Source organism: Myripristis murdjan, chromosome 22, assembly GCF_902150065.1.
Source record: "Myripristis murdjan chromosome 22, fMyrMur1.1, whole genome shotgun sequence".
Taxonomy (NCBI): domain Eukaryota; kingdom Metazoa; phylum Chordata; class Actinopteri; order Holocentriformes; family Holocentridae; genus Myripristis; species Myripristis murdjan.
In genome coordinates this window covers 7,321,177-7,346,383 of record NC_044001.1, presented here as the reverse complement: position 1 = coordinate 7,346,383, position 25,207 = coordinate 7,321,177, and the positions used below count along the sequence as shown (strand labels likewise).

Sequence of the window (25,207 nt, the reverse complement as noted above, 5' to 3'; positions counted from 1 at the left end):
TTACACCACTTTTGGTGACTCATTCACAAGCCTGTCCTGTTTATTTATTGGAGCTGACTCTGCTCTATCTCCTCACGGTGGGTCTCAAAGGGTCCCCGTTACACTGAAAATATGTAACTGGAGGGAGGGACTTGGCGCTGGTCGTCTGAGACAACAGTGGCCATTACAAGCAAATACCTGAGGCTACTGGTAGCTGTGACTTTCCTGTTTCCTGTTTTGATTATTGTTTTATTTGTTGTTCAATAAAACTGCTTCAAATTCACCATGATGCTCAGCCTTGTTTCCCCAGGCTCTCATTGTATAACTTATATTCTCCATCTGATAACTTCCTCTGCAGAGTCTATTTTTGTGCAAGAGAGAAGCCTAAACCTAGAGAAGTCTTTAAGTTGGACACTCAGTCTCTGAGACAGCATATGCACTGCCACTTTCCAGTGTATACAGATTAGAGAAAAGGGTGTGAAGTGCAGCTGGTGTGGATTCCAGGACATGTTGGACTGGAATGAAAAAGACAGACAATATTGCAAAATCTGCATGAGAGAGAAAAATAACTGATTTCAAAGTGTTCCTTGGAAGAGATGAATATCAAAGTATAATCACATATAGAAGTGTGAAGACAGACTGTACTTTCCTATTCAGAGGTCAGCAGGTTCTGACCAAGTCCAATAAATGCATCACAACTCAAAATGCATGCTGCTGTGCTCAAACCCACACAACTTTATTTTAACTTCTCGTGGTGATCCCAGGGATTCCAAAGATACCAAATATATGCTGTTGAACTGCAGGGAAATGTGCACAAAATAATGCACTAGACATCTAGATATTTTCTATTTGATATAATGGTGCAGCCATAAAACAATGACATCTTAGGTTTGAATATTTCAAGTGTGATGTACCTTCAATAAAGCGCTACAACCAAAAGATAGCACAGAGCGCTGATCAGATTCAGACAAGAGTCTCCTGCTGAGCGCCGATACCAGAGAATAGTGTCATAACTTGAGATTTGATGTGAGAAGGTCAGTTTGACTTCTTGGTTGGGTCGCTGCAGCAGATCAGCTGGAGTCTGAAGCACTTGTTTCTCTTGACTGAGTGAAACCCCTGGAGAGAGATGAAGACAGGGGTTGGCCAGCACTTTACATATAAACATGTTTGTGTGTGTTAACCTTCATAGAAATCTAAGTGTTACTGAAGAAAGTCACTGGAAATTGTTGCTTGGCATTTTGGTTCCACTAAATAAACTAACAAAGTCAAATCAATATTACATTACAATCCCTCCAGCTGCATATGAAGAAGTTCTACTTTAAACTAAAGCAATAAGAGTCTCTGTGAGTGTGTGATACCTTTAATCCAGGACAGAGTGACGGTGAAAATGATGAGTGGAGGTGGGATCATGTTGTCTGGCAGCGCTGCCGAATGTCAAAAACCAACTGGAGTCTCTGCTGTGTGCTGACTGGAGGTGAAGGAGGGGGGAGGAAGTGATGTAGACAGATAATAGAGAAACCGTCTGTCTGCTGGTCACCTGTCTGTCTCTCTGCCAGTCTGTCTGTCTTTGACTGTTCATGTGGTTTGATCCAGGTGTGCAGCATCAGATAAAGGTTTTTGTAGAGGAGTTTCAGACTTTTCTGTCACTGTGTATATGATGCTGCACAGAAATACTGCCCGCTGTCTGCAGGGCGCCTCATTTTGAGGATGTGAAGGAAAGCCTCTTTCTGACCATCTCCACTCACATTGAAGTGACCTTCATATGGTTTTTCAATATTCTGAATTATTGTAGCACGTGTGTAACCGATCAGATTTAGAGAAGTGTTTCCGTGTGAGCGCTGATACCAGAGAACAGTGTCATAGCTCGAGATGCTGTGGCGGCAAGTCAGTTTGACTTCATCGTTCAGTTTCCCCACCACATCGGCTGGAGTCTGATTAACTTCTTTATCTTTGTTGAGTGACACTCCTGTAAAGAGGTAAGTAGAGATTCAATTCAAGTAGACACTAAAATAAAATCCTCATTCTCTAAAATAATTAAGCTTCCATCTGATAAATTCAAATCACAAACAATATTCAGTGGGTTAAGTAAGAAATAATTATTTTAGGTACCTCTGATCCATACATGCTGGATGATAATTATGATGAGAGCTCTGTTCATGTTGAGTATCTCCACTGTTGAGAGAGAAGAATCAATTAGAGACAAAATGCTGATGAGTCTCAGGCAGGAAAGGGAAGTGATGCGGGGAGAACAGTGTCACGTGATGAGCAGGGCTGATAAGTTGGCAAGAAATCTGCAGTCAAACCCCCAGATGTCAAGTGCACGGCAGGGAGATAATCTCCTGCTGAAGCCACACTCACAACAGGGAAGGGAAGAAGTTTTTGTCACGAGCAGATGAGCGCCTCATGTGCTGCGCTATGCCGGCAGCACAGAAGTACATTGCGGTGTGTTCGTGTGCTTTTAACTCGATTATAGAAAGTGACCCATTTTTTGTTGAACCCTCTCTCAGATCCCCCGCCAGTCTGAAATGTTTTTTACACGGCTCTTCCAGACTGATATCATTGAACACCATATATCCAAAGCCTCAGAGCCTCAGAGCCTTGTCTTCAGGTAGTTGCTGGTCCCACAGCATCACTCTGTAGTCAGTTCTCCCACGGGTGCAGAGCAGCTGAACATCCTCTCCAGGGTTTCTGATGATCTCAGAGGGAGACTGATGGAGCTCAAATCCTAGAGAGAAACCTAGAAACAGAGACAAACACAGGTTTGATATGCTGCCACGTAAATAAAATGAATACATACATCACAGCAGACCTGATCTCATTACCTGTGAGCTGACAGGAAAGCATAAATCCAATCATTTTGACTCTGTCCATCTAAGTTTGAATTCTTCAGTGGGATGGTGAAGAGGATAGGACTTTTGCTTTTGGATATGATGGTGGTTATAATGATGATGACAGATACACGACACAAATTGGCTAGAGTGGATGATATTAGTCAATGAAACAGGGATCACTGCAGCTGTCTGGGAGGCGTCTGTTCAAGGCTTCATTTGAAACCACAGATGATAAACGGCGGTGTTTAGTTTTTGTGCAGCTCAGAGGAGATCTGCCTCAGCATGCATAGCGAGTTGCTTTTATGTCCACAATAAATAGAGAGCTGTTCTTTGCAGTATTCCCACTCAAATCACCAGTGATGTTGAAATGCTCTTTATATGACTCCTCATGGGTTATTCTGCTATAATCCACATATCCAATGAGTTTCATAGCTCTGAGTTGGGGTGACTGCTGGTACCAGAGCATCACTGTGTAGTCAGTTTGTCCATGAGTGCAGACGAGCTGCACGCCGTCACCAGGCTTCATGATTAGTGCAGAGGGAGTCTGATGGACCTCAACACCCAGAGAAACACCTCCTGTAGACAGAAGATGAGAAAAGAGAACATTTAATAGATTGATATTAAATTGTGTGCATCACATCCCCTCTATCACAACTGAGTTGTTGCTTGTGAGGAAACAGAAAGAGAAATTTCATCATTATGTCCAGATTGAATTTGGAGCTTTGAGTTACTCTTAATTCTGTGGTGAAATGTCAGAGAGGATGTGACAGTGTCTCATCACTGTGTGCTGATGGGATGTGGCATTAGATCACTATTATTGATCTTACTGGTGTGTCAGTTCAGCTGCTTTGTGTGTCAGGAGGAGGGGGAACTGATGTCACCCTGTTATGTTTATCATGCTTTTGGAGATGTTATTGAGAGGTATTTTACATCTTGACAGGATGTCATTTTAATTAGAATTTGCAATGACTGACTTGTGTGGATTATTAAAGTTTAACACAAAGTAAACAAAACTCTGGTGGTGATGATAGACCTGCATCAGACTAAACTCCAACCACAACAGCAGGTGCTTGGGAGAGGTTTATTCCAAGTCTAATTCAAAACCACTGATGATAAAGGTTTGTGTGGAGTTTTTGTAGTGAGCAGAGGGAATCTGCATCAGTGTGCTTCACTCGCTGCACAGTAGTACACTGCACTGTGCTCAGCTCCTGTTAGTTGGATTATAAGAGAGCCATTCTTTGCAGTATTCCCACTCAGATCTCCAGCAAGTTTGAATTTTTTCTTATAATCTTCTTCCATATTGGGATCTTTGAAGTATAAATATCCAATGAGTTTCATCGCTGTGTCTCCAGGTGACTGCTGATACCACAGCATCACTCTGTAGTCAGTTTTTCCATGAGTGCAGACAAGCTGCACGTTGTCACCAGGTTTTCTGATGAGTGAAGAAGGAGTCTGATGGACCTCAATCCCCTGACAAACACCTGGACAGAGATGGAAAGAGAGCATTTACTTACAGTCTGTGGATGGAAATATGAGAAGAAATGCTGATGAACATTGTATAGAGCAAACACAATTCCATCACAAACAAGTTATTACCCATTAGGCAGCAGAAAATCAGCAATCGGATCATTTTTACTTCTTCTCGCCTATCAACTCAAAAAATGAAAAACTCAGAGAGATGTGACAGTCTGTTGTGGATGTGTAGTGATGCGATCTGGTATCAGATCACACTGACTGTCACTATTAGAGATGGAGAATCAACTGGGAACTCCACTAAGCTTTCCTGAAGTGTGAGGAGAAAAGGGAGGTGATGAAGAAACACCATTCATGCCTGCACATCTGCAAACTGCGAGCTCAAGTGCAACTGCCTGGGAGGGGCCTGTTCAAGATCTTATTCAAACCACCGTGTGATGAAGGTTAGTGCAGAGTTTTTTTAAGGAGTGGAGGGGATCTGCAGTCAGTGTGCATATCTCGCTGCACAGTAGTACACTGCACTGTGCTCAGGTGCCTTTAGGGTCCTTATAAAAAGAGAGCCGTTCTTTGCTGTGTCCCCTCTCAGATCTCCAGTGATATTAAAATGCTCTTCATATGTTTTTTCATGCTCTATTGTGGAATAATACACATATCCGATGAGTTTCAGAGCTCTGTCTCCAGGAGATTTCTGGTACCACAGCATCACTGTGTAGTCTGTTTTATCATGAGTACAGACCAGCTGGACTTTTTCTCCAGGGTTTCTGATGAGCTCTGATGGACTCTGATGGACCTCAACACCCAGAGAAAAGCCTAGAAAGAGAGAAATTACTGGGCTGAAAAAAGTGTAAACATAGCATACTGCATTTTGCGATAGTAAATCAAACAATTACCAATGAGCCAAGATAAAAACAAAACTGTGGACATGTTGACTCCCTTTCTGAACTCATACAGAACAGTTAGTGGCTCTCAGTCCGTTACTAAAATATCAGAATACTGTCAACACTTTGTCAAAGCCCTCCTCTCAAATCCCTACCAGCTATGTGTCACTGAATGGTGCCTCTTCCACTGAAGTGAGGAGTATTTCTTGAGCTGTAACTCCACCTACAGGACAGATATGACAGTAAAGCTGTGATTCCACTTCACTGACACAGTCACCAAATTAATGGCAAGCAGTTTTTGTTCAGCTGCTCACGGCTCTTACATCACTGTGTTTGCTGACAGCACAAAAATACACAGCGCTGTCCTCTGGCTGCAGGTCTTTGACAGTGAGAGCCCCGCTCTCTACCACAGTTTTGACAGCTGAGTATTTCTGCTGAGTGTCCCCCACATAGTCTGGCTCCACACCGACAGCCGTGAAGACGATGAGGCTCATGGCCTCGCCCGGACGTTGCCTGTACCAGTACATCTGTGAGTGACCAGCATCTCTCTTATGGCTGCAGTTCATCTCTGCAGATTTGGATGTGGAGCTCCACATGATTTCAGGCTGTTGAGTTACATCCTGGCAGCGACCTGCGGGGAGAAAATACAAAACTGAAAACTTTTCATTTCAAAGCAGCTTACATCACGTGAACGTTCAGATTCACAAACATTCAAATTTCCAATCGACAGTTTTCATCTAAGTGTTAAATTTACAGAAAGTGTTGCCAATATACTCAATAATCTACAACCTGCAAAGTCTGTTTTCCATGCCTGAATTAATGTGTCAGGTGTCACATTCAAACATGTCTCATACGTTATATCTGTTTTTGGAACGAAACCCTTCAAATAAAGAGGTTCTTCAAACTTTTGTATTTTTAACAAACTGTAAGCTGGTGCTCACCTACTTTATCATGCAAGAGAAAAGTGTGAAAACAGCATACACACTTCTACATATGAATAAGCTAATGTATTTTTTATTATAAATGATATGAATAAAACCTTCACATCCATGTCTTAAACAGTCAGGAACTTCATGTTAGTCCTTGTACCTTGAAGCCACAGAGATGAGACAATGACCATGATGACAAGCTGACTAATCATAGTGATCCTATGAAAATGATGAAGAGCCACAACAGACAAACTAAATGTCTGAGGTTGGTGTTTATAATGGAGGGTGGAGGTTGAAGGAACCTCCCACTGTAATCTGTAATCTGAACCAGAGGGGAGTTGGTTAGAATGGGTTGATCCAGGTGCAAGGGGCTGTGAGCTGTAATACAGAGATGGAAAAATGTGTGATGGGAGGTTTTTGTACTGAGGAGCAGCGATACGCAGCACTGTGGTAACTAGCAGCACAGAAGTACACTGCACTGCTGTTCAGGCTGAGTCCCTCAGTTGTTAATGTGCTGGTCTCGCCTTGATTTGCACCCCCACCCATCTGGACAGTCACTCCAGGCTCAGGAAATGCATTCACATATATGTATCCCAGGAGCTGCATTTGTTGATTCTTCAATTGTTTATACCAGAGGATTTGATCATAGTTCTGAATATTGTGTGAACAGTTGAGTTGGGCTGTTTCTCCTGGCTTCTTGTACATGTCAGCTGGAGTCTGGTGAACTTTGTCACTGAGAGAAGAACCTGTGGAAAACACATCAACAGACAACATTGCACGTGTTGCTTATTCACGTTCTGAGAAAGTCTCAATTCATCTTCAGGAGTCAACACTATCTAGATAAAACGGCTGCACCATAGAAGCCAGATAACATGCAAATAAAACAATAGATAGATTTTTTTCTTTATGAATGATGATAAAAAAAAATAAAAAAAAATTCTTAATATATTGCGTTACCTGAAACCAGGATCATGTTAATGGTTATGCTGAGGAATATGAAGATCGTGTTGTGTATTCTGAGTGGTTGGTTGTATTGCAGAATGTAAGATCACCGTCAAGTTCTCATCAGTGTATATGAAGGTATACTGATTATACCCTCCTCTTTCTCTCAGTAACCCATCTATCAGCATAATAAACATGAATAATTTAGGTGGGTGGTGTCAGAGCACTTCCTGCTGCCTTCAACATTTTAGTTTTCTCAGCCACCACTCCACCACTGGCTCTATATGGTGTGAATAAAGATTTACTGCCACCTTGTGAAGGGAAGATAAACTACAAAGACCTTATTTAGACTATATGACCTTTTAACACACAACCACGGTTGTAAATTTTTAAAATGTAGATATTGGTCTTATGTAAGAAACCATAACCTTTACATGTTTTTATAATGCTGAGTTTTTTTTTTTGTTTTTGTTTTAATGTAAGTCATTTTACAGTGAAGTTCAAAGACATTTTCATGCCTTTATCTAATGTAGTTTTAAAAAATCTGCTACTGCTTGAAAGCTGTGCACTGAATTTTTAGTGTAATTAGATTATCAGTTCAGTTATTGCAGTTTTTAAAAGTGAAATATCAACTTTAAAAAATGTTGTAAATCAAATTATGTATACCATCACTTTACTTATTTGAGTTTCTATATCCCCAGATAAGGTTCTGAAAAATAATAATCACATATCATAATTTCCTTATACACTTGTGAATAAACAGCCCCCCCTCGTTGTCAGGTAGATACCACGTAGGTTTACCTATGTTGAGTGAATTAAAAGTACTCTGAATGCACTCTATTCACTAGACAAAAAATAACACTTAACATTAGATATAGGGCCCTATCTTGCGCCAGACTCCCTAAACCCGCTATTTGCGGATTTAGAATTTAGGAAGAGGCGTTCCCCCGTAAAAGCTGCTATCTTGTGCACCTCCCGCTATCCGCAAAACACCTCCGCTACCCGCTATATTATGAATAGGCGTGTTTTGGGCGTTACGCCAGTTAAACCAATCAGTGTGCCAGGTGCCATTGCCTTTAAGGGCAGGATGCGCTATCCTAAATCCTAAATCCTAAACCCGTGATGAAGAGAGGAAGGTAGATTTTCTCAGGGCTTCTACTGAGGCTAAAGCAAGTTGGCTTTATATACATATTATATATTATATTATAGGCGAGTTAATTCGGGAGGTGGAGCCACATGTGTCCAAGTGGACGTGTCACAAGGTTGTACTGATTGAGTAAAATCCCCGGGTCACACCACACACACACAAGAGGCAGAGGTGGAACTATGTGTAAACTAATTTATTGACAAGGTAGATTGGGCAAATAAAATATTAAAAATAAAAATATAGCACAGCTGCTGGCTTATGATAAAACAATAAAACGTGCTGGCGTAAGTGTCCAATTAAAACAGTCTTTCCTCTAAACAGTCTATATGAGTAATATACTCAGTCCATTCCGGCGGCGTCCCGGTATCAGTCCGACCGTGTGTGTGGCGAGGCTCCGTCGGGGCGCGCATTGAAGCCGCCTGGACGCGCTCTCCTAACAGCCCAAACTTTAGGGATAGCGGATAGCGGGTGGTCAGGACCACCCGCTATCCGCTTTCCCTAAAGTGTGTGCGCAAGATAGCAACTTTAGGGATAGCGCATGAAACACGCCCACGACGCACCTCCAGGCGCAAATGATGCAGTCGGCATAACGGATAGCGGGTAGCGGGTGGCGCAAGATACCGTTTAGGGATAGCGGAAGCTCCTAAATCCGCAATTTGCGGGTAGCGGGTAGTGGCAGCGGATAGCGGGTGGCACAAGATAGGGCCCATAGACTTTAAACACTATTTTAAATAACTGACCCCAGAAGTTTTTAAATGAAAGAGAACAACAGTTTACTGTTTGTTGGGTTGTTTTTCAAATAACAAATAAAACATACTCTCACTTTATAATGAAATAGAAAAATATTAATTAGACCCTTTAAAATATACAAATAATAAATTCTCAAAAAATAAACACCTTCTGCAAAAATTAGCAAATCAATTTCTTTCCCCAGGAAAATGCACAAATTAATTGGCTCATAAGTACCCAAAATAACTGCTAAAAAATTATATATGTTCTCAGATTTATGTCAATATGTTCTCAGATTTATGTCAAAATCCCTCTTTCTCTCCAGTTATCACTGTACACATATAGTAAACTGGTGGTGCTTTTATTTTGAAAGAGTTGGGGGCTTTTATTTTGAAAGGCAGAGGATGTACTAGTGTGTGCCTGACATTAGTACTGGCAGCTGTGTCATGATCAGACCAAAATGCAGGCAGACAAAGAAATTAATTCATTCCAATGGAGAAACTGAGAGAACCCACCCCTGTTTGAGGTGTCACCGTTTGAACATAGTTTGAGTTACAGACTTTATTCAACATTTAAATGAGTCACAAGACCTTGAGCTACAAATTTTGTTATTACATGTTTTTTCCATCTTGTACTGTCTCTGAGCTATGACAGTTTAAGTTTGAGAGTTGTTTCTGCTCCCTCTCAGGTCTTATAATGGGTGTGTATTGTAAGATAGTAAATACACAAAGCCCACAATTGAAAGGGAGTAGGATGAAAGTAAAATGAAATAAACCTGAATATTTTGCCATTGAAAATATATTAATTGGTCAAGTCAAAATGTGTTATCCATATCAAATGTGCTAAAGTCTTAGAGAATTTTGTTTTTTTTTTTTGTGTACAGGTGCAGTAATAGGTCATGATTTAAAGTGTGCTGGTCTGAGGCATGAAACTCCAGGGCAGAAAATGAGTTCCACTCTGGTTCTGGTCAAAGTTTCATTGACGTGTAGTGTCAGGTGTGTAAGCGTTAGAAGTATCTACAGACAGGCATAATGATTATATATATATATATATATATATATATATATATATTAACAATATTATTATCAGCTATCATTATTAATAATTATTATTAAGTATTATTTTTATTACAATTACATTGTGTAGTAGGTAACTGCATTACCAATGCTCTAAAAAGCATAATGTGGTTAATTGGAATATAGATACATAATCCATCTTGTTTTGATTTAAGAAGACTTTTTTTTTTTTTTGCAGCGTATAAAAGCCCCCTGCGTCTGTGTCCTAAAAAGGTTTTATTTGCATGGAACTAACATTTTGATATAGTTAGTTGAGTGTGTGTGGCTTTTGTGTACATTCAAAGAGCAGATATAGCTCTGTCATAGTCCTAGCTGTGCTAGTGTTTGGTTTATGAAGATTTTGAGGGGAAAACTTTTTCTTGCTGTGTGAAAAAGGGAAATTATTTGACTTGATGATGAATAGTTGTGTGTGTGTGTGTGTGTGTGTGTGTGTGTGTGTGTGTGGCGGGTTTGCGGACGTATTTGAAGACAGAGAGCACGAAGCATCGAGTGACAAATCACGCGCTCAAAGTACACATACAGTACAGGCCAAAAGTTTGGACACACCTTCTCATTCAATGTGTTTTCTTTATTTTTATGACTATTTACATTGTAGATTGTACATTGTAGATTCTAACTGAGGTAAGAGCTGTTTTCATCTCTCTTAGTTTAACATTAGGCTACTGTGTTAACTCTGTGCTAATTTGAGGATATGGTTGATGATAACACTGGTAAAACACGAAATTAAAATGCTATATTTCAGAGAGTGATTATGTACTTTGCATTGTGCTGTTTGCTGGCTTTTCGAGGGGCAGCCTAGCTTTACATGTAAAGCTAACCTGTATTTGATAATCTTCTGAGATACAAGTGGTTGACTTTAAACATTTATTAGGAAAATAATAATAATAATTAAGTAATTACTTAACCAATACTATAAAAAGCATCCTGTGGTTAATTGAAGTGTAGATACCTAATCCATCTTGTTTTGATTTGGAAAGAGTTTGGAGGTTTTTTTTGTTTTGTTTTGTTTGTTTGTTTTTTGCAGCGTATAAAAGCCCCCTGCGTCTGCATCTTGAAAAAAGAACTAAAATTGTTGGAAATATGATTGAAGTCTCCTGATATTATTAAAAGTGCCCCAGGATGTCTGTATCCTAGCAACGACTTCATGGAGAAGTTCACATGCAACTTCAGCAGTAGCCATGGATGGGATGTATTGTTATGATGTGTATTGTTATGATATGGAGAAAAATCCCATGATGACTGACAGCAGAAAGGGCCTACATCTCCACTTCCAAGCCTTCACCTTTGCACCAGCACGGCAACCACAAAAACACCTCTTCAACTCAGCTGGATCAGGGTGGCATCCTTCAAACTTGCTCGGTTTTCAATGAAAAGAAGTTCCTCTCCTGAACAAACTCCTCTCCCCACAGAAGTATCCATGAGTAATTGACAAAACATGAGTAAAATATACAAAAACACAACAAAAATAAAGGTTGCGTGAAAACTCAGAGTTACCAGACTTTGCTGCTACTGGTTGAAGCTCATGTGTGAATGGCATGCTACATATAAATGCGTACAAAATACATAATTTGGGTGTGATAAAACTTAAGGAAAACATATTTAGGTGTAACAAACCTTTAATCGGTTGTTAGTATTGTCACAGCCCGGCTCGTAGGCTGCAACAAAAATCACTACGTCCGACAACCCCCAACTCAATCAGATTAGCTTTAACAATAGACTTAATGTTCTCTTTCAGCCTCTTATCACCGATCTCCAACTTGAAATGCTCGGCGATTTTTACCAATTGCTCCCGAGAGCATCGCTCCAAAAACTCCAGTGACAGAGCTCTCAAAAAATCCTCCACATTCGCCATGACTTAAACACAGCTCAATTCAACACTAATTGCCCAAAACACACAAACCATCCCGCGCTGATGCGACAAAACCAAATTGCAACTTACCCGCAGCACTCTGAGCTCCATAGCCCCCACACAGTTAAAACATCACCGCAGCCCCGTCCCTCTAACTGCCTATCCAGAATCTGGCTAAGCTCCCCCCTAGTCTTCAGGTGTTACTTGTGGTGGGTACTTATGCACTAAAGCCCAACAGCCCGGCAAAGCAACCATAAAAATGGCGACTCACCTGCAGCTCTGGATGTGCTCCCGAGACAATTTGCTCTAGCCACGTTCACGACCACACTAACAACCCCCCAGCGAGCTCCAAAAGGGAACACGCTCTTAGGCCTATCCAGGGACAGAACAACGGTAATTTACTGTGACCGTGCAACAGGACCATAAACTCAGTGCCACAAAAACAGCGCAACCAGCTTGGTGACCAATACAGAACAAACCAGCGTTTTAGTAATAACTACAGCGGCTTAAACTAACCAAAACAACAGCAACACAGACTTACCACGCTCGTCAATGTCGCCCAAGGGAGACTAGACGAGTTTTGCAAAATAATATTTATTAACAAAAATAACCAATGAAGAACTGAGATAAGCGTGAAAGTAAGTGGTCAGTGGTGTAGGCATGTGTGGATGTGTGGAAGTGTCTGAAAACAACAAACAAACAGCAGCCGCGTCCACGCTGGAAGGCAAGAGCAGGAGAGCAGAGAACTCCATGGGGGAAGAGGGTGAGCTTTATAGGGGCGACCACACCGAGCCCAGGTGTGGCTCATCAGCAGCTCAAATCACACTGGCGACGCCCTCCGCCCTGCCCTACAAGGACAATAGGAAAACCCAACAGCAACCAGCAACTACTGGAGCGGAGGGGTCGTCACAGTATGTAGTATTTTGGTGTGATAAATGTTCAACCAGTGTAGTATTGGGGTACACTAAACAATTAAACTGTTAGAACTGAAGGTGTAATAAACCTTAAACTGTTAGAATTGAAGGTGTAATAAACTTTCAAAGCTGTTCTTAGAAGGAAGACTTAGGGCCAATCCCAATTCACCCCTTAACCCTACAACTTGCCCCTACCCCTCCGTTTTGCGCGTTCACGCATAGGGGTAGGGATGTCCCAATTCTTGTTGAGGCAGAGGGGGAGGGTGGAGTGCTAGGGCTATATAGCCCTCCAAATGGAGTTTTTTCAGAGGCACACTCCAAAGCGAGTGCTACGAGAAATCTCCCACACTTCTCACACAATTAACACAAAAATCAATAAAGTCAGCGACTGTTTGTTTGACATTACACTGGCTAGCATGTTGTGTGGCTAACGTTGGGCTAACTACAACAAAACTTGTTTACGGTCTATCATTCATACCTCAAGCTGATTCACTGGCGCTCCCAGGCGTCGAATTAAACAATAAGCCCCGAGAAGCCGTTACGTGGGTCCTCCCGCGATGGGGATCATTTGGATAACACGAAAACTCCTGTTGGCCCACCGCCTACGTGGGTTACAGTGATTTTACAACGGCTGAGGGCCGTTCTTATCGGCGGCACGATGCGCAGCGGAGACATCTCCTTACATTCTTCCGATTCGCTATTGACAACCGCGAAAAGATGCCAATAGCCCACGCAAGAGAGATTACCACAGCTGAAGACGTCATTTTGAGATTGAGATTTACCGGCAAAAAAAAAAAAAAAAAAAAAATTGTCGCGTCTGTTTACAACGTCACTGATGACTAATGATGACGTTTCCGGGGATGAAGGGTTGTCCCATTTCATAGGGGAGTATTTCAACACCTACCCCTTGTAACTTTGTTTCAAGGAGCAAGTGGCACTCGAAAAAGAGGGGTAGGGGTAGGGGTAGGGGTGAAAATAAGAAATGGGATTGGCCCTTAGCTTCATCAAAATCAGAATTAAGGCCCGTTTCCACCGCAGGAACTTCGGGGTAATTTTACAGGGCCGTGGCCGTTGTCGCATGTCTCCACCGCCGGAACCACCCCGAAGGAGAGAGTTCCTGAACCTTTACAGGGGCTAAAAAACGGCCCTGCCTCGGGGTAGGGACTCTGAGCGACCCAGAAAAACTCCTGGGTTTACTCACAGCGCCATGTGATGTCAGCAGAAAGCAGGCGTCCCTAGCAACACGGCCAACACTACCAAGCTAACGCTAACATGCTAGCTAACGCTAACAACACAATTTTTTGCCGGCATTTTTAGGGGCGCTAACGTTAGTTTTAGCGGACGTTAGCTAACGCTAACAACAGTCTTTTATAACAACACGCATTTTGATGCCCCGGTCATGGTCGCGCAACCGCCCAGTAACTTTACAGGAACCTTCCTCCTACTCGGCCCTCTCAGTGGAGACACGGCAGGGGAGAGGGCCGAGCCAGAGGACGTTCCTGGAGTAGTTCCTGCCCCCCCAAATACTACCATGAACATTTTGGTGGAAACGGGCCTTTAGTCTCCTTTACTGATCCCCGAGGAAAATTCTTGCAGTTTTGCAGTTATCCAGTAGGTGGCACTGTTGCGAAAAACAAGGGGTCTAGAAATGCGGGTCCAGGACCGTGGTGCAGTTTTACAATCATCCAGTCCAGTAGGTGGCACTGTCGCGAAAAACAAGGGGTCTAGAAATGCGGGTCCTAGACCGCGGTGCAGCGTATAAAAGCCCCCTGCGTCTGTGTCCGCCCAACCCACTTCTTCTCACGGACTTCTGAGGTAAGAGCTGTTTTCATCTCTCTTAGCTTAACATTAGGCTACTGTGTTAACTCTGTGCTAATATGAGGATATGGTTGATGATAACACGGGTAAAACACGAAATTAAAATGCTATATTTCAGAGAGTGATTATGTACTTTGCATTGTGCTGTTTGCTGGCTTTTCGAGGGGCAGCCTAGCTTTACATGTAAAGCTAACCTGTATTTGATAATCTCCTGAGATACAAGTGGTTGACTTGAAACATTTATTAGGAAATAGAAAAGGTTTTATTTGCATGGAACTAACATATTGATATAGATTGTTGAGTGTGTGTGGTTTTTGTGTACATGCAAAGAGCAGATATAGCTCTGTCATAGTCCTAGCTGTGCTAGTGTTTGGCTCATGAAGATTTTGAGGGGAAAACTTTTTCTTGCTGTGTGAAAAAGGGAAATTATTTGACTTGATGATGAATAGTTGTGTGTGTGTGTGTGTGTGTGTGTGTGTGTGTGTGTGTGTGTGTGTGTGTGTGTGTGTGTGTGTGTGTATCGGGTTGGCGGACGTATTTGAAGACAGAGAGCACAAAGCACCAAGTGGCGCCTACTCCCTACTCAGCGGGAAGGGGGAGAGAGGGGGTGAACTAACCTCTCATACTGGACTATACAGCAGTAAGAAATCACGCGCTCAAAGTATAGATACATTAGACACATACAGTAAGTGGCAACAGTGTGTGCCCGCCTATGTGCCGAGCAGTGCAGCAACAGCATTTGAAAATGAATAAATAGACACCTAAATGATGAATTAGGATAGTATACATTTAGGGCAAGCTACAACTCTGTATATATGTGAGTGGAGACCAGAGTCCGCTGGCATTCTAGTCCCCGCCCGCGGCTTGTTGTCCGCGGCTTCGGCCGCAGCCTGTGTGTGTGTCACCAAGCTGTCCTTTCCCTCCTCAGTTTGAAATTTGCACCAAATTCTATCCAATCAGTTTCCTTCCTCAAACACAGGGACCAATCCTGTGCAGATGCGGCATGTATAAAGAGACAAGCGACACCGCTTGAGTCACATTTGTTCACGATGGCTGACAACTCTGCACCTGTCGTCTGGATCATCAGGAGCTCGATCATCGCCCGGCTGCATGCTTACATACGAGCGGCTGGCCTGGACCTGAACCTGGGGCTTCGCTGTCACATCACCTGGGACGGAAGGGGAGCTGGCCGCCGCCCGCTGTACAGACCCAGATGTACTGGTGGTTCACCTCGGAGGGAACAGCATCGGTATGGGCACCGACAGGACGGCGTTGATGTGGCCAGACCGCCGCCAGCGGATACGGCCTCGAGAGAACCAGAAGATGGCTCAACGGGGTGATGTTTGGATTCCTGTTGGATATGGGTATGGGCTGCATCCCAACATTGGCCTCAATCATTTAGACACAGACGGGACACACCTGACTTCGGAGGGTAATGGGCTTCTACTGCAAAACATCGGCACGGCGCTGGCGTTCGAGCTCCTCTGATCCTCCTGGCCACATGTTGCCTGACCCCAACGGCTCTTTTCAGAGCTGCCCAGAACAATATTCTTATTAATAGTCTACTATCACTGGCAGCAGCAGCAACACTCATTAGTACGACTTAGGCTAAGCTATCACTTTTTTTTAAATTGTTTTTTGTTTGTTTTCTTTAATTTAAACGAGAGTGGGGCGACATACACGCAACCCAAACAAATTACTATGAAGTCATCTGTCATGCTGGGCTATACTGCAATAACCAATGTAAAAAAATAAATAAATAAATAAAAAAATGGAGATACGTTACGGCTAAAGGCGGCTCTCTCTCTCTCTGTGTGCGTGTGTGTGTGTGTGTGGCGGGTTTGCGGACGTATTTGAAGACAGAGCACAAAGCACCGGGTGGCGCCTACTCCCTACTCTGCAGAAGGGGGAAGCGGGGGTGAACTAACCTCTCATACTGGACTATACAGCAGTAAGAAATCACGCGCTCAAAGTACAGATACATTAGACACATACAGTAAGTGGCAACAGTGTGTGGCAACCGCATTCGAAAAAGAATAAATACACACCTAAATGATGAATTAGGATAGTATATATTTAGGGGAAGCTACAACTCTGTATATATGGGGGTGGAGACCATAGTCCGCTGGCATACTAGTCCCCGCGCGCGACTCGTTGTCCGCGGCTTCTGCAGCAGCGTGTGTATGTGTGTCACCAAGCTATCCCAGTGTTGCCAACTCCTCAGTAAGGAAAGTAGCTATTGGCTGTCCTAAAAGTCGCTAGAAGTCGCCAAATGACGTCATCGCCTAATTTGCATAATTGGCAATTTGCACGTGATTGTAATGGACGCTGTAGGAGAGGAATAACATCGTGGGAGAAACAAAAAGTGAGTAAAAAACACCCTAAATATGTTTTAGAACTACAAATTTACGGGAAGGGCGGGATCAACGGTGGCTTTGCGCATGCGCGATTCATCTGCTGCCTGGATGCGGAGTAGTGGGTCTCCTCTCTGCTCCTCTCCTGACTGCAGCTGCCTGCGACTGCCGCGCGCAGCTTGAGGCTGTGACCACCTGTGAGGACTTTGGGGCGGGGGAGGGGCTCGCGGCAGCACCCGCTGCTCGCTGAGAACAGGGACTGCAGAGAAACGTGCTTTCATGTCAGTCACCAAAATAACAGAAAGTCTCCAATAACACCAGGAAAAGTCGCTAGATTTGTCGCTAGTCGCTTTTAACCAAAAAAGTCGCCATGGGGAGTTGGAAAGTCGCCAGATTTAGCGAGAAAGTCGCCAAGTTGGCAACACTGAGCTATCCTTTCCCTCCTCAGTTTGAAATTTGCGCCAAATTCTATCCAATCAGTTTCCTTCCTCAAACACAGGGACCAATCCTGTGCAGATGCGACATGTATAAAAAGGCAAGCGACACCGCTTGAGTCACATTTGTTCACCATGGCTGACAACTCTAGACCTGTCGTCTGGATCGTTGGGAGCTCCATCATCGCCCGGCTGCATGCTTACATACGAGCGGCTGGCCTGGACCTGAACCTGGGGCTTCGCTGTCACATCACCTGGGACGGAAGAGGCGGTAGACGCTGGGAGCACCTGCTGCCGCTTCTCCGCTCGGCGACTCAGATGTACTGGTAGTTCACCTCGGAGGGAACAGCATCGGTATGGGCACCGACAGGACGGCGTTGATGTGGCGAATGAAAGCTGACATCCGGGAAATTGATTTGCTTTTTCCCAGCACCAAACTGATATTCTCCGACATCCTCCCTCGCTGGACCTGGAGTGGCCAGACCGCCGCCAGCAGATACGGCCTCAAGAGAACCAGAAGATGGCTCAACGGGGTGATGTTTAGATTCTTGTTGGATATGGGTATGGGCTGCATCCGGCATCCCAACATTGGCCTCAGTCATTTAGACACGGACAGGACACACCTGACTTCGGAGGGTAATGGGCTTCTACTGCAAAACATCGGCACGGTTACTGCAATAACCAATGTAAAAAAAAAAAAAAAAAGCGGCGTTGGACGGGCCCTCGCCCGATATATCTATATCTATATCTATACCTATCTATCTATCTATATATATGTGTGTGTATATATATATACATATACATATATATATATATATATATATATATGTATACACACACACAAATATATATAATTGTAATATAATATACTATAATTATAATTATTGACAATTTTATTATCAACTGTCATTATTAATAATTATTACTAAGTATTATTTTTATTACAATTACATTGTGTAGTAGGTAATTACATTACCAATGCTCTAAAAAGCATAATGTGCTTAATTGGAAAATAGATACAATATCCATCGTGTTTTACTTTGGAGAGTTTTTTTTTTTTTCTTTTCTTTTTCCGCGTATAAAAGCACCGTGTCTGTGTCCGTCTTCACCACTAGGCCTACTCACGGACTTCTGAGGTAAGAGCTATTTTCATCTCTCTTAGCTTAATGTTAGCCTGTTGTGTTAACTCTGTACTAATATGAGGATATGGTTGATGATAACACAGGTAAAACACGAAATTAAAATGTTATATTTCAGAGAGTGGGCTTTCGGTTTACGCCCACACAATGAATTGGGAAAATGTGTGGTCCGATTGGGAATAGTGTGCTATTACTTTTATAAGGAATCCTACTCACGAACTTCTCAAAATTTTCCTTTTTACGGAAAAAAGGAAGGCTCCATGGTGTAGAGCTTTTGACCTGCGTCCACACACCAAATACAAAAAACGTGCGTCTTATGGAAAAGATGTGGTGTGTCAATTTTCAAGGCGCTCGAACTTTGCGTTTTCCCGCAATTCCAGTTTGAATTTTGAATTCCGGACGCAACACACACTAATGGAGTCAGCTAGACTGGGTGACATCACGTCTAGAGTGCAGCAGCCCTGAAAAATCATGTTAAACTTTGGTCTTTTACTCACTCCCCCAGCCACAATTTTCACTCCACATGCATAAATTCGGGTAAAGTATTGGGAAAACTAGTTGTGCTTTGAGAAATGTAAAAACAAAAGCAAAGTAGCTTCAACTTTTTAAACGGTGACACTTAACGAGACAGGAGTTAGTGATGGCTCGGCTCACTAAAAAGAGACGGCTCTTTCGGCTCCCAAGCGGCTCTTCAGATGTTTTTGTTGCTTGAATTAATTTATTACTAACAATAATGTAAAATTATGCGCAAAATGAATTACTAATGTAAAAAAACAAAAACAAAAACAAAAAAGCATTATTTTTTTTATTTATATATATATATTATATAAATATGCCTTTATTTATTCACTCTGCATAGTGCTACAAAAAATATATTATAAAATACAAAAACAAACTTTTAACTATTTACAGTTGAATTGAGTTGCTGTAGACACTGCAGCAGCAGCAGCAACAGTTGCAGTAGACACACTGGCACCTTCATTAATATCAGATTCTACTGCTTGTGTTTTTTCTTCCCGTTGCACTGATGGCTGGACAGTTGTCATGTGCCTATGCAGGTTGTTTGAGGAGCCGACTCCTTTTTGTATAGGTTTAGATCAGGTTTTAGTTGCATAGATCTAAGTTTTTGATATATTTAGTTGACTTGACTGTGTGTGGCATTTGTGTGTATTGAAAGAGCCGATATAGTTGTCTTATAGTCTTATCTGTGCTAGTGTGTGGTTTAATAAGATTTTGAGAGGAAAACTTTTTCTTGCTGTGTGAAACTGTTAATGTTACTGTTATGCATCCTATTGCTGTTTAGATTAAAGCCATTCCTACAAACTAAGCCACTCTACCATATTTTCCAATCTTCCATACTACTTTGTTGCCCCTAAACATTACACCCACAACAATATCAAACCTTGTCTACATGATGTATAATGCCTTATCATGAATGCCTTGTATTGTCAACAGATGGCAAACAACACCCCCACCAAATTCCCCACGATGAACAACCCTGACGTGCAAAACATCCGCCAGGCTCTACAACTCTTATGTGTAAGTACTGGCAACTATATGTAAAGTTGCCCTTGCCATAATTTTTTTCCCACTTATATTGTTCTTGCTCTGACTACTATGTAATAATAGCTTCTGTGTTGTGTATGTTGCAGTATTCATGCAAGGATACTGCTCTTCCAAGAGAAGAGCTGTATACTCAAAGCCTGGATGCCTGCAACCAGGCTATGCATCTGGTTGTGCGGCTCACAGGCCAAGTGCACACAGCCAGAGAAGAAATCCAGTGGCTGAGGCAGCAAAGGGTTGCCAGGAGGGCCACACCCACCACAACCACACCCACCAGGGAGCCCCTTCATGCCACTCCTACTAACGGTGCATAACATGAATATAGGAATATTCATTGACAGTGTATGTAAAATTGCTAAAAAAAAAACACACAAAAGACCATCATGTAATCATCACTATATTATTGTTTTTTGCAGACATAAATGATGCAGAAATTCTGGCTGCAGCCAATGAAACAGGACCTAATGAAGACATCCCCTCAGATGGTGCGTTTCATGCATTAGTGTTCTGCATTTACATTCCATTGTGTATGTGCATGTCATTGAAAATGCTACTTAACAAAACTAATTCTTTCATTTGCTTATCTGTCATAGATGTCACCACTGCAACAACACCGCTGCAGTGATGCATGAAGGCATCAGCTCGCCTTTTTTTTTTCTGTGGCCTTTTTTTTTTTAATATAAAGAAAAAACTTTTTTGTTCTTTACCAAGTTCACTTTTGTTCATTTTAAATAAACATGTGGCTTTGCTAAGATGTATGCCTGTGTGTATTCTTTATAAAGAAATTATGTTTGCTGGTCTTTATAAAAACATTATATTTAATGATCATGACAACACACAGTTGTGTTTCATAGCAGACATTACAACTGTTGGGACAAATTGCCCACAAAAGTGATAAGTTAACTTACTACTTTTTTCAGAAAACAGTAAATTTGCTTACTATTCAGTTACTGCTGCAGAAAACTAATTCAACTACTGGTGAACATACTTGTTCTGAGTACTTTTTTCTGTACTCAAATACTCTTATTAATGAACAAATTCTGTGTTGCTGTTGCAATGTGGACATTGCTGTCAACTTTAATCTATCATTATCACTGTTACGTATATTACTTTGAAAAGGTTATAATTATAACTACTAGTTCTACTAAAAACTACCTGTGTAGCACCTGGGTTACATCATTGTAATAGATATTAATTACCAGGAGAAGACACTATTGCATTACATTTTTTTTTTTTTTTTTTTTTTTTAATGTGTATATTAGCAAATTCCTTGGCTACCCCAGTCATACTGGGCTCACTATTATAGTGGAATAATAAAATACAATAAATACATGGAAACTTTTTCTTCTATTGTACACACCACAACTAATAATTCACTGCATTGCCATGGATAAAAACAATGAGAATTAAAAAAAGCTGTGCTACCAGCTTCTCCAGGTGGGGATTTGAACCCGTGGTCTATCGCATGGGAGGCGGAGGCACTATCTGTTCTACCATCCTGGTGTGGCAAAACGGGTGGTTGGAAGATAATGTAATAAGGCTTGAATGTAAAGGTGCTCGACAACGCCACCTGGGGGAATTTCACCCCCAGGAACTTAATTCAGGTTCGTAATGCACCCAGACCAGACGTGAACTCAATATAAAAATAGATTTATTTTTATAATATTAACAAGGTAGAATACAAACAGTGACAGGTCTTTTCAAATACTGTAATACGGCCACTACAACAATATCACTTAGGGTCACCAGTACCAGTATGCATAGGAAATCAAAGCAATTACAATAAAGAAAAAAACTCAAAACAACCAAAGGAATAAACAATGAATTAAACACACTTAAACCTCACACAAACCAAACATAAGCACACAAAAACATTATGAAAGAAAACAAAAATAAAGCAGAGCAAATTATAATAAACTCAAAACACAATATTCATAATATACAACACCAAGTGTAAGGAAACAGCTCGGTGATGATACGCTGGCTGTATATAACTGGCCTAATCCTCCGGTCAGAGAAGACGCAGCAACTTCTCTCTTTGATGTTATTTATTTCAGCACATCAGTTGAATTGTACTTCGGTACAGTATGTGTGTGTGTGTGATATATCATCACCGACGCACACCGTTTGCACAAGAATGACGATGCTGACGATCGGCGGAAACCTCCAGCCAACCGCACAAAACTTCACCACCGAACACACTGCGCATGCGCAAACAGTCTCTCAGTCCCTGCACGTAGCAGCCTGCTGTAAAGTGCTCTCCTCACAGCAGGGAATTCACAACAGCCGCCCCCGCATTCATTCATGAATGTGTAGAAGAAGATTGAAGTCCCTGCTGTTGAAGGGCCCTGGTATCCCTGTCATCATCAGGCATCTCAGGGATAGGTACCAGCTTGGTAACCGGACGAGTGTAAACTGTCCCTTTAATGCTGACATCTGCTGAACGAACTGTTCCATCATCACTGGGATGAACTTTAGTGACTCTTCCTATGGGCCAGAGAGCCCTAGGAAGCTGGGAGTCCACCACCATAACCACTTTGTCCACAGCAAGGTCATCAGTAGGGGTTCGCCATTTCTGGCGGCGCTGAAGGTCAGGGAGGTACTGGCGGGTGAATTGATTCCAAAAGCGATCCGCTAGGACCTGGCTATGCCTCCAACGGCGGTGACCTAGAAGTTCACTGGAACCATATGCAGCTTGAGGAAGCGATGCGTCGTGCCGCCCCATCAGCAACAAGTTAGGGGTTACAGGATCGGGGTCGGCCAGGTCAGAAGAGGTGTATCCCAGGGGCTTTGAATTAAGTATACCCTCTACTTCTGCAAGGATAGTTGACAACACCTCCTCTGGAACAACTTGGTCCCGCAGTACAACTTGGAGGGAGGTTTTAACTGACCTGACTTCCCTCTCCCATGCTCCTCCGAAGTGAGGTGAGAGAGGAGGGTTGAATTTGAAAGTGATGCTTTGATCAGCCAACTGTTGCCTCAATGATGGCTCCAGATCCTCCAGTGCTTCGGTGAGCTCTCTCTCTCCCCCCCGGAAGTTGGTGCCTCTGTCGCACAAGATCTCATATGGCTTGCCTCGTCTTGAGATAAATCGGCGCAGGGCCAGTAAAAATGAGTCTGTGTCCATGTGTGGCAATAGGTCAAGGTGAACACATCTCGATGTAAGACATTTAAATATAATGCCCCACCGTTTCTCGTGCCTTCTTCCAATTTTCACCATATAGGGCCCGAAACAGTCGACCCCAGTAGACCAGAAGGGAGGTTTGTTAATCCGGAGCCGCGCAGCAGGTAAGTCGGCCATCATCGGTGTTACAGGGGTGCTCCGCCACAGACAGCATTCAGCACAGCTTTTCTGGTGTTTTTTGATTACCTGACGACCACGTAAGATCCAGTAACTCCTCCGAATCTCGGCGAAGATTCTCTCAGGGCCAGCATGGTGAAGACGGTTGTCATAATCCTTCACTAAGAGCTGCGTGATTGGATGATCTGGGCTGAGGACAACAGGATGAAGGCTGTCTTCAAGCAGACTCTCAGCTTTGCGCAGTCGGCCACCGACTCTAATGAGGCTCAATACTTGATCATACTCGGGGGTGAGAGCACTTAAACGGCTACCTGGGCGGACTGGTTTACCCTGTTTGAGTGCCTTGAGTTCTTCAGGGAAGCTATCAGACTGAATCCTTCTCAACAGAGTAGTCTCCATCTCGATGCGGTCCGAGGCAGACATCGCTGGGACAGCCGCCCCGTGCAGGGACTGATAAGTAGCCTGTAGTAGCTCAGACCAAGTATTGTATTTAGCAGGATCGGGTTCATCACTGCTGGCAGTAGAAATGTGGCCACAGAAGGTTTGAGTTTTCAACTCATCAGGATCCTCCCTATACACTGAGGGGTTGACTGGCCAGTGATCTGATGACTGGTACAAGAATGAGGGACCCTGACTCCAACGGTTTGGCTGGGACAACTCAAGGAGGGTCTTCCCGCGAGTTATATCATCAGCGGGGTTCAGCTCGGTGTTAATGTATCTCCATGATCCAGGTTTGGTCAGCTCCAGTATTTCTGTGACTCTTGTACCGACGAATACTTTGTACTGGTTGGACTCTGACTGTATCCAGCTCAGTACGGTTGTTGAGTCAGACCACATGACGACAGATTGTATAGGCAAGGTCAGTTCTGTCTGGAGTACCTTAGCCAGCTGGGCTCCTGTGAGTGCCGCACATAATTCCAGTCGAGGCATTGTCTGTTGTCTTTTGGGTGCGACCCGCGACCTGGCCATGATGAATGACACAGTTATGCGTCCCTCTGGTTCCTCTGCCCTCAAGTAGGCGACTGACCCATAAGCCTTCTCTGAAGCGTCGCAAAAGATGTGAATCTGCATCACTGTTGAGTCATTGTCGGCAGCTGCTGGGACATAACACCGGGGCAAGGTTATGTTCTGTAGCTGAGGGAGCTCACCTTCCCATGCCTGCCACACTGGAAGTAGATCGTCTGCTATTGGCTCATCCCACTGTCTCTCCGTAGCCCACAAAGCCTGGACCAGGACTTTGGCCCGGGTGGTGAAAGGGATTATGTATCCGAGTGGGTCATATTGAGAGGCGAGCACTCTATACACGAGACGCATGGTGGGATGTTTGGGTGACACAGGCTGGCATTTATAACCCAGCATGTCTGGCATACAGTGCCAAATCAGGCCAAGAGTGGACTCCCTTGGGTCAGCTCCTTCAGCGGTTAACCACAGCTCAGATGTTGTTGATCGTGCCTCAGTTGGAAGGTGAGATATTACCTCTGTCCTGTTGGAGGCCCACTGCCTGATTTCAAATCCACCCTTAGCTAGGAGAGCTCTCAAACGGTTGAGAAGATCCTTAGCCTCTTGTGTTGAACGGAGCGATTTCAGGCAGTTATCCACGTAGAACGAGGTGATCACTGTCTCCAACAGGTCCTCGTTGCCGCTCTGGTGATCTCGAACGTGACGCTGCACTGCATATATGGCGCAGCACGGACTGCAGACTGTGCCGAATGGCAGCACGCGCCATTCATAGATGTCAGGTGGCCTGTCTCTGTCCATGTCACGCCAGATGAAGCGGAGAAGTGGCTGATCCTCGGGAAGGAGCCTGATCTGGTGAAACATTGCACGTATGTCTCCGCTGATAGCAACAGC

At 43.2% G+C, this 25,207-nt stretch overlaps 1 gene segment (V, D, J or C); it reads right to left on the bottom strand.

Moving 5' to 3' along the window:
* Positions 1-25,207, bottom strand: part of LOC115354007 (T-cell receptor beta-2 chain C region-like) — an 82,401-nt gene that overhangs the window by 29,147 nt on the left and 28,047 nt on the right.